Here is an 11,401-nt window from a genome sequence, read left to right as displayed (position 1 = left end):
CCCCTTCTCTCCTCTCCTCACACTCTCCTCTCCCTCTCTTCTCCTTCTCTGCCGGGACTATATATAGACTGATATAGCTCGCACTGCCAAGCCCCAGTTCAGCTGGAAACTGCCTGATAGAGAGTGAGAGAGCGTGAGAAGGAGAGATGGATAGAGGGAGGGAGGCAAGAGGAAGAGAGAGGCCAATCGTGAAGGAAGAGAGGGAGAGGGTGAAGAGGGGGAAAGGTAGAAGGGAAAGAGAGATGATGAAATAACACGGGTGAGGGAGAGAGAGAGTTCTTAGCACTCAGTAGGGAAGTAGATGACTAGTTCATTTTCAACCACAAGCTCTGCAATTTGAAGCAATTTAAACCAATACGTACTGTATGTAACAAGCAAAATTGCTATGTTTTTCTGACTTAAAATATAGGAAAGCACCATTGCATAGGACCCTTTAAAGTTTAATTTCTCAGAAAATGTTCAATTAACTGCAATAACGATCAAGGACTGATTGGTGAAATAGTCAGCCAATATTCTGTTTTCTGGCAGAGACTGCCCCAGTAGTTCTCTGGTCAAGCACTAATGACTAATGGAACTGATCCCACCACACACGCATGCGCATGCGCACACAGACACCCACCCCCCCTCGCTCACTCTCACACACACACACACACACACACACACACACACACACACACACACACACACACACACACACACACACACACACACACACACACACACACACACACACACACACACACACACACACACACACACACACACACACACACACACACACACACACACACACACACACACAATCTCAGATCAAGATTACTCCTTCATAGACATAAAATATTCACATCCTATTAAAGAAAGATAAATCAGATAGAAGAGAGCTGCCATGTTACATTACCCTCCCTCCAGGTCTGCCATGTCTGTTCCCTTCATACTGTATGACCTCACAGAGTGGAACAGAAGGTTTCCGGGAGCAGGTTTAAACATTTCTGCAGAAGCCGTGAGTGTTTGGCTGTGTAACGTGTGTCTGCATCTCCTGAGGAAACAACTTTGGCTCTTTTGACCTTTTGCGAGTGTGTGTGTGACCTTTGCATGATACATTTGATACATTTGTTGTTAGACATTATACATTAATTATTAGCTAACCACAAGTTCCCTGCTTAAAAATATGTTTGTCACCGTATATGGCTTTATGTATGGATATACAGTTGAAGTCGGAAGTTTACATACATTTAGGTTGGAGTCATTAAAACTAGTTTTTCAACCACTCCACAAATCCACAAGGGTCCCAGCTACATAACAAATGGTCCTTTTGTTCGATAAAGTCCTTCTTTATATCCCCATTGGCGCGCTAGACTAAGTAATCCACTGGTTTCCCTCGTTCAAAATGCATACAAATGAATCCCGTAAGTTACCAAATTCTAGCTAATTTTTCAAAAAACAAGCCTGAAACTCTTTCTAAAGGCTGTTGGCATCTAGTGGAAGCCTTAGGAACTGCAATCTGGGAGGACTATATTCCTATTCCCAGCCATTGTAAATCAGAGGTGAGCTAAAAATAAAAAAAACTGGATGGATTGTCCTCGGGTTTACGCCTGCCATATCAGTTCTGTTATACTCACAGTGATTATTTTAACAGTTTTGGAAACATTAGAGTATTTATCTATCTATCCAATACTGCCAATTATATGAATAGCCTAGCTTCTTGAGTAACAGGCTATTTACTTTGGGGACATCATTCATCCAAACTTCTGAATACTGCCCCCTAGCCCGAAGAAGTTAATCCAGTCGCTTTGTCAGATTTCAAAAAGGTTTTACGGTGAAAGCATACCATGTGATTATCAGAGGACAGCGCCCCACATACAAAAGCATACAAACATTTTCCAACCAAAGCAGAGGCGTCACGAAAGTCAGATATAGCGATAAAGTCCCTCTTTATATCCCAAAAACTTTGTTTTGTTGGAGTGTTTTGTTCAGTAATCCACTGGCTCAAAGGCAGTCAAAACATGCAGACGAATACATCCTATTAGTACCGGTAAAGTTTGTCAAAACATGTCAAACGGCGTTTATAATTAATCCTCAGGTTGTCAATTATCTAAATAATCAAAACTATTTCAACCGGACAATAGCGTATTCAATAGAAAGGAAAATTAACAAAGAGCGCGCACACAGTCACACGCGCAAACCAGTAGTGCATGATTCCATAGACCACTTACCAAAAGGTCTTATTCTTCGTCGCTTTTCAGAAAACAAGCCTGAAACCATGTCTAAAGACTGTTGACATCTAGTGGAATCCATAGGAACTGCAATCTGGGCCCAGAACCCTTATAATCAATAGGCTTTTAATAGAAAACCACTCACATAAAAAAAGTTATGTTATACTCACAGAAAAAGCTGAAATAAACCATTCTCTCTACTATTATTCATCTCACATTCTTAAAATAAAGTGGTGATCCTAACTGACCTAAAACAGGGAATTTCTTACTTGGATTAAATGTCAGAATTTCTGAAAAACTAAGTTGAAATGTATTTGGCTAAGGTGTATGTAAACTTCCGATTTAAACTGTATATACTGTCATGGCCAAAAGCTTTGAGAACTTTTTACAAAGTCTGCTGCCTCAGTATCTTCAGATACTTTTTGTCAGATGTTACTATGGAATACTGAAGTATAATTACAAGCATTTCATATGTGTCAAATGCTTTTATTGACATTTACATGAAGTTGATGCAAAGAGTCAATATTTGCAGTGTTGACCCTTCTTTTTCAAGACCTCTGCAATCTGCCCTGGCATGTTGTCAATGAACTTCTGGGCCACATCCTGACTGATGGCAGCCCATTCTTGCATAATCAATGCTTGGAGTTTGTCAGAATTTGTGGGTTTTTGTTTGTCCACCGTCCTCTTGAGGATTTACCACACATTCTCAATGGGATTAAGGTCTGGTTCATGCTCTACAACATCCGTACGACCCTGCCTCACACAGGAAGCGGCGCAGGTCCTAATCCAGGCACTTGTCATCTCCCGTCTGGATTACTGCAACTCGCTGTTGGCTGGGCTCCCTGCCTGTGCCATTAAACCCCTACAACTCATCCAGAACGCCGCAGCCCGTCTGGTGTTCAACCTTCCCAAGTTCTCTCACGTCACCCCGTTCCTCCGCTCTCTCCACTGGCTTCCAGTTGAAGCTCGCATCCGCTACAAGACCATGGTGCTTGCCTACGGAGCTGTGAGGGGAACGGCACCTCAGTACCTCCAGGCTCTGATCAGGCCCTACACCCAAACAAGGGCACTGCGTTCATCCACCTCTGGCCTGCTCGCCTCCCTACCACTGAGGAAGTACAGTTCCCGCTCAGCCCAGTCAAAACTGTTCGCTGCTCTGGCTCCCAATGGTGGAACACACTCCCTCACGACGCCAGGACAGCGGAGTCAATCACCACCTTCCGGAGACACCTGAAACCCCACCTCTTTAAGGAATACCTAGGATAGGATAAAGTAATCCTTCTCACCCCCCCCCCCCCTTAAAATATTTAGATGCACTATTGTAAAGTGGCTGTTCCACTGGATGTCATAAGGTGAATGCACCAATTTGTAAGTCGCTCTGGATAAGAGCGTCTGCTAAATGACTTAAATGTAATGTAAATGTCTGGGGAGTTTCCTGGCCATGCTTTACTGTTGGCATGACACAGGACTGATGGTAGCGCTCATCTTGTCTTCTCCAGACAAGCTTTTTTTCCGGATGCCCCAAACAATCGGAAAGGGGATTCATCAGAGAAAATTACTTTACCCCAGTCCTCAGCAGTCCAATCCCTGTACCTTTTGCAGAATATCAGTCTGTCCCTGATGTTTTTCCTGAAGAGAAGTGGATTCTTTGCTGCCCTTTGCCTTACTGTGCGTGCAGATGCACTCACACCTGCCTGCTGCAATTCCTGAGCAAGCTCTGTACTGGTGGTGCCCCAATCCTGCAGCTGAATCAACTCTAGGAGACGGTCCTGGCACTTGCTGGACTTTCTTGGGCGCCCTGAAGCCTTCTTCACAACAATTGAACCGCTCTCCTTGAAGGTCTTGATGATCCGATAAATGGTTGATTTAGGTGCAATCTTACTACTTGCAGCAATATCGTTGCCTGTGAAGCCCTTTTTGTGTCAAGCAATGATGATGGCACGCGTTTCCTTGCAGGTAACCATTGTTGACAGAGGAGGAAGAATGACAACACCACCCTCCTTTTGAAGCTTCCAGTCCGTTATTCGAACTCAATCAGCATGACAGAGTGATTTCCAGCCTTGTCCTCATCAACACTCACACCTGTGTTAACGAGAGAATCACTGACATGATGTCAGCTGGTCCTTTTGTGGTAGGGCTCAAATGCAGTGGAAATGTTTCTTTGGGATTCATTTAATTTGCATGGCAAAGAGGGACTTTGAAATTAATTGCAATTCATCTGATCACTTTTCATAACATTCTGGAGTATATGCAAATTGCCATCATACAAACTGAGGCAGCAGATTTTGTGAAAATGTATATTTGTGTCATTCTCAAAACCTTTGGCCACGACTGTACTGTATATTGTTGGGTCTGTACATTCCTGTATAAGCAATTATACACTGCTCAAAAAAATAAAGGGAATACTTAAACAACACAATGTAACTCCAAGTCAATCACACTTCTGTGAAATCAAACTGTCCGCTTAGGAAGCAACACTGATTGACAATAAATTTCACATGCTGTTGTGCAAATGGAATAGACAACAGGTGGAAATTATAGGCAATTAGCAAGACACCCCCAATAAAGGAGTGGTTCTGCAGGTGGCGACCACAGACCACTTCTCAGTTCCTATGCTTCCTGGCTGATGTTTTGGTCACTTTTGAATGCTGGCGGTGCTTTCACTCTAGTGGTAGCATGAGACGGAGTCTACAACCCACAAGTGGCTCAGGTAGTGCAGCTCATCCAGGATGGGACATCAATGCGAGCTGTGGCAAGAAGGTTTGCTGTGTCTGTCAGTGTGGTGTCCAGAGCATGGAGGCGCTACCAGGAGACAGGCCAGTACATCAGGAGACATGGAGGAGGCCGTAGGAGAGCAACAACCCAGCAGCAGGACCGCTACCTCCGCCTTTGTACAAGGAGGAGCAGGAGGAGCACTGCCAGAGCCCTGCAAAATGACCTCCAGCAGGCCACAAATGTGCATGTGTCTCCTCAAACGGTCAGAAACAGATTCCATGAGGGTGGTATGAGGGCCCGACGTCCACAGGTGGGGGTTGTGCTTACAGCCCAACACCGTGCAGGACGTTTGGCATTTGACAGAGAATACCAAGATTGACAACTTCGCCACTGGCGCCTTGTGCTCTTCACAGATGAAAGCAGGTTCACACTGAGCATATGTGACAGACGTGACAGTCTGGAGACGCCGTGGAGAACGTTCTGCTGCCTGCAGAATCCTCCAGCATGACCGGTTTGGCGGTTGGTCAGTCATGGTGTGGGGTAGCATTTATTTGATGGGCCGCACAGCCCTCCATGTGCTCGCCAGAGGTAGCCTGACTGCCATTAGGTACCGAGATGAGATCCTCAGACCCCTTGTGAGACCATATGCTGGTGCGGTTGGCCCTGGGTTCCTTCCTGCAAGAGGAAGGCATTGATGCTATGGACTGGCCCGCCCGTTCCCCAGACATGAATCCAATTGGGCACGTCTGGGACATCATGTCTCGCTCCATCCACCAACGCCACGTTTTACCACAGACTGTCCAGGAGTTGGCGTATGCTTTAGTCCTGGTCTGGGAGGAGAACCCTCAGGAGACCATCCGCCACCTCATCAGGAGCATGCCAAGGCATTGTAGGGAGGTCATACAGGCACGTGGAGGCCACACACACTACTGAGCCTCATTTTGACTTGTTTTTAAGGACATTACATAAAAGTTGGATCAGCCTGTAGTGTGGTTTTCCACTTTAATTTTGAGTGTGACTCCTAATCCAGACCTCCATGGGTTGATACATTTGACTTCCATTGATAATTTGTGTGTGATTTTGTTGTCAGCACATTCAACTATGTAAAGAAAAAAGTATTTAATAAGAATATTTCATTCATTCAGATCTAGGATGTGTTATTTTTAGTGTTCCCTTTATTTTTTTGAGCAGTGTATATTATCAGAGGCAAAACAAGCTGGCAACCTTCCTCCCGTGTTTGGAAGCAGCTTCCACTTTGATATGAGCCTCTCATATCTAATATTGTAGGACTGCCTGCTGAGCCAAGCCTTTGGGCGTTATTCACTTAGACAACAAGCCAAAACCATCCAGTGTCTACCATCATCTGTAGATGTGAAAGTTAGGGAAAGCTGGCCTGGAATATAATTGATTAACTATATGAGATAACGGCTTGATTTCCCCTCATATGGATTGTAGAATGCCCTGGACTCAAGAATTAATTTACATCACAAAATCTCTGAGGGGTTAATGTGTGTCCGTGCGTCGTGTGTGTGTGTTTGTGTGTGTGTCTTTGTGAGACTGTTTGTGTCTGTGTGTGAGTCAGTGAATCCAATAAGACAGAGAAGTGGGTTGAATCCAGCAAGCTCAGAAATGTGGGAGAACTCCACACCTAATTGGTTGGAGGTGGAGCTCAGGGATTGCTTAAGAGTTTGGCTGGAGGCGTGATGATTCCCATTGGGCTGAACCAGATCTAAACTCTTTCCCTTTCTCAATTCAATTAAATTAAAATGGCTTTATTGGCAGGGTATTAATGGGGTGTTTGTCCCATTTGGTGAAATCCTTTTTGCAAGTGGACTCACACCTCACTGCCATGAAGTGCAATTGGTTCAATGACACATTCAATTAGTTATGCACACATTTTAATAGGTATTTGAAATCGTTTACTGGTTTAAAATGCCCTGCTTGCTTTCTCTCCCAGTTCATTCACTGGTTCATTTAGGTGTCCAGTTTAGCTTATTTTTTTAAACCTAAGTAATTGTAATGTGTGCAGTACTCTATATACATTAAGTCGGAAGTTTACACACACCGTAGCCGAATACATTTGAACTCAGTTTATCACAATTCCTGACATTTAATCCAAGTAAAAAAAATCCCTGTTTTAGGTCAGTTAGGATCACCACTTCATTTTAAGAATGTGAAATGTCTGAATAATAGTAGAGAGAATGATTTATTTTAGCTTTTATTTCTTTCATCACATTCCCAGTGGGTCAGAAGTTTACATACATTAAATTAGTATTTGGTAGCATTGCCTTTAAAATTGTTTAACTTGGGTCAAACATGTAGGTCTGACTCCTGACTCTGCCACACTCTCCCTGAGCCCCCAATACATTTTTGGGGCTGACTCTCGGGCTTTCTTCTGCGCCGCCATGCTTGTCTCGCCAACCCCATTCTCCTATAACCTGCTTCGCACTGCTCCAGCGAATCCCAGGCGGGCTCCGGCACTCTCTCTGGGTCGACCGCCCACCTGTCTATTTCCTCCCATGTCAGTTCCTCCTTTCGCTGCTTCTGCTGTCGCCTGTTACCACGCCACTCGGTCCGGGTGTGGTGGGTGATTCTGTAACGGCGTTCGTCTGTTGAAAGAGAGTCGGACCAAAATGCGGCATGGTTACTCATGATCTTTAAGGAAAATATGTTACGATACATGAAATAACTTAAATTACAAAACACAAAAACCTATACGGCCTATCTTGTGAAAACAAACAGAGACAGGAACAATCACCCACAAAACACAGTGAAACCTAGGCTACCTAAATATGGTTCCCAATCAGAGACAACGAGAATCACCTGACTCTGATTGAGAACCGCCTCAGGCAGCCAAGCCTATGCTAGACACCCCTACTCAGCCGCAATCCCAATGCCTACTAAAACACAACAAAATAAACCCATGTCACACCCTGGCCTGACCAAATAAATAACAAAAACACAAAATACTAAGACCAAGGAGTGACACCCTAAGCTAGACTAGCCTACTTTAACAACAGTTAACTAACCAAAAATACAGTGGGTGGTCCGCCCAGTTCTAACTAGTGTATTTAACAAAGTCTTCCGACAGGTAGTGTATGCCCATGGGCGACTTGTCTTGGTTTCCCCTTTTCCCACCAGCAAACAAACAAACACCATAACCAAAACAATACTCACAGGTGATGACAAAGTGCTATGGAGGTGCTCAAACAAAAGAGAGGTCAATACACAAAGAGAGTGAAACAGCGAGCTCTACAGACATGGCATTTACAGAGAGATTGAGCTCTAGAGCAAACAACTGACAGGGTTTTTAAACCAAGGGAAAGGAACTGTGATAGGGTAGGAAACAGGAGGAGGTGTGTCTTCTGATTGATGATTGGATTGGTGACTGATTGGGGAGTGATGATTTTCACCTGTGAGGGGAGAAGGAGAGAAAAGAACACAGGATACACACACAGGATACTGGTATCCGTAACAAAGACGCTGGCCCCACATTGAAGTATTCCCCTCATTCATTCCCTCTTCCCTTCCACCCGTTCTCTCCCTCTCTCTCTCTCTCTCTGCTTAGTCTTTGCCCATCAGTCCTCAGAACACAATCAATATCCAGTGCCCTCTGGCATTGCCACCATAAAACCGATGGGGGGAGGGTGAAATGGAGAGGAATAGATAGGTATGGGGGAGAGAAATGAGAGAAATAGAGGGAGGGGAGCGAGAGAGATGGATGGGGAGAGAGGGTGAGCGTGAGAAAGGTGTTGACGTTGTTCCTTTAATGCTGCTATTTATTATGGTGCTCTGCTCTATTCTCCCAAGTGACACATCCATGCACGCACAGACACCACACTCTCTCTTTTATAGAGCAAGTCTGTGTTTTTGTTGACTTTTCATGGGTATAGAGGGAGAGTGCGAAAGACAGAGACAAAAGGAGAGAGAGATGGAACACCCATAACTAGCTGTGAAATACTCCAAACAACACTGTCCTTCAAACAGGGACATTATACAATAAGCACCCTTCATGGTTTTACTCCCGTTACGACAGATACTGTATTGTGTAAAGAAAACATCAAATCAGAGATGCAGTGCCTTCAGAAAGTATTCACACCTCTTGACTTCCAGATTCATGGACTTCCGGTGGACATGGTCTCTGTCCTCAGCTCTCGTCCTGGTTCTGCATGGCGTTCTGCACCCTCATTGGGGCATTGGCCAGCCTGTCCTCTGGTTTTCACCCTCACTGCCAGTCGGAGCGAGCCCATCAGGACCTGGAGATGACTCTTCATTGCCTCGTCTCCGCCAACCCCACCACCTGGAGCCAGCAACTCGTGTGGATGGAATATGCCTGCAACACCCTTCCCTGCTCGGCCACTGGTATCTCGCCGTTCGCCTTCTGTTGCCCCACACTCTCTGTATACATCCCACTTTCCATGTATCTAGAATTAAACCCCTGTCCCACCCCTCTCTCCATCTCATCAACAGCCATCCTGCATACACGGTGAGGCACCTCCTGAGTGTTCGACCTTGAGGCAGTGGATTCCAGTACATGGTTGACTGGGAGGGTTATGGCCCTGGATCCCCGCTAGGATCATCCTGGACCCAGCCCTCATCGTTGAGTTCTGATGCTGGCAACCCGTTATCAACCAGGTATGTAACTGTCACACCCTGATCTGTTTCACCTGTCTTGTGCTTGTTACCACCCCCCACCAGGTGTCTCCCAATTGTCCCCATTATCGCCTGTGTATATTTTATTTCAGATCATGAAACATTTATATTTTTGTTCAGTGTACATGAAAATGTAGCTTAAAGTTTACTGAAGAAAGGCCTAGTACTACATTACTTTAAAAAAAGGTGAGTTATCATTAAATATCAAATTTACAACCAAATTTATATTCATCAACTGTAAATACAATTTAGGGATGCCACAATTGCTCTTGACAAGCTACAGGTTTATGCAGGCTTTTTTGTTCAAGTCCAGTTCTACCACACCCGATTCTACTATTCATGGTCTCGAGGAACAGCTGAGGTCTTGATGAACAGCTGAGTAGGAGAATCAGGTGTGGTAGCACTGGGCTTGAACAAAAAAGCCTGCATAACCCTGTGAATCGTCAAGAGCAATTTTGATAACTCCTGATTCAAACACTGTAACAAATGAAAAACTGCTGAGAAACACCTGCTAAAAGTCATTAGACAAGTACAAAACTCGTAAGAGAAATTATGACATATTTACAAAATTGTATAGATGCTCTGGATGCTGATCTGTTGTACCTGTCTTGTGCTTGTCTCCACCCCCCACCAGGTGTCTCCCATTTGTCCCCATTATCTTCTGTCTATTTATACCTGTGTTTTCTGTTTGTCCAGTCCCATCAAGTACTACCAGCGTATTTTCGAGTTTCTATAGTTGCTGTCTTCTAATCCTCCCGGTTTTGACCTTTCTGCCTACACTGACCCTGGCTGCCGTTCTGTACCTTACTGACACTGCCCTGGATTACTGACCTCTGCCTGCCCTGACCCTGCCTGCCGTTCTGTACTTTACTGACACCGCCCCGCCCTGGATTAAACCCTAAACCCTTGAATACAAAACTTCAGCTACAAATGTCCTAAGTAATGCTGTACACAACTTTCCAACTCCAGTAAAAGAGCACACATGCCCTCATTTTTAAAATGGAAGTATAAATCAGAAAACAGGTGGGACAACTCACAGATTTGGAAAAGGACATACATTTTAGGTATTGATAGTGTGCGAAGTACCATGTCTACTGTGTGCATTTGAATTGTAATAAGTTGTTTGTCAGTTCGACATGGGCCAGCTTGCATTTCTCCATGACAGGTGCATTCCCACAATCTGCCGCACTGCCATAAAGCACTGTGTCCCTAGGCAGCACTGTGTCCCTAGGCAGCACCGTGGGGATGGCATGCATCTCATGGATGAGGGCAACAATCTTTTCCTGGAGAGTCTGAGAGCTGGTCTCTCCTCCTTTCTAGCAAGACGCATGCAGTAGTACACACTGCCACTTGTCTGCCACTTTTGCCCTCAGAACAGCCCCAATGTCGGGGTAGGAACTGTACAAAGCGTTCCACAGGGATGCTGGCCCATATCTATGTATGTTTGTTGGTAAACGCGGACATTCAAGCGATTAAAAACAGAGCCTTTAGATTTGTGTGCGTGCATGCATGCATGCCTGTGTGTGTGTGATCTAAATCTGAGGGCTGTAGTGCTGTTGGACACAACTTCTCCAGACCACTGAATACTGAACAGGAGCTACTCACAGAGAATGTCCAACAGGGGAAACAGCTCAAACTCACCGAGACACTCAGGATGCATCCCAAATGGATTCTGATCATAGGACTCTGATCTAATGTGAAGCATTTTTTTAGGGAATAGGGTGGGACGCACCCTGAAACTCAAACCCCCAGCTAGTTTTTTCATTCCAAACCAACAAAAAAACAAATAATTCTCAATGTTAAACTGGCTAAATGCCACT

At 44.8% G+C, this 11,401-nt stretch overlaps 1 protein-coding gene across 2 annotated transcripts in view; it reads left to right on the top strand.

Moving 5' to 3' along the window:
- sufu (suppressor of fused homolog (Drosophila)) overlaps positions 1 to 11,401 on the top strand; it is a 455,419-nt gene that overhangs the window by 250,283 nt on the left and 193,735 nt on the right. The window lies entirely within an intron of this gene.

Source organism: Oncorhynchus keta, chromosome 2 (assembly GCF_023373465.1).
Source record: "Oncorhynchus keta strain PuntledgeMale-10-30-2019 chromosome 2, Oket_V2, whole genome shotgun sequence".
Taxonomy (NCBI): domain Eukaryota; kingdom Metazoa; phylum Chordata; class Actinopteri; order Salmoniformes; family Salmonidae; genus Oncorhynchus; species Oncorhynchus keta.
Note: the sequence above shows the minus strand (reverse complement) of the source record. Positions and strands in the feature narration are given on the sequence as shown.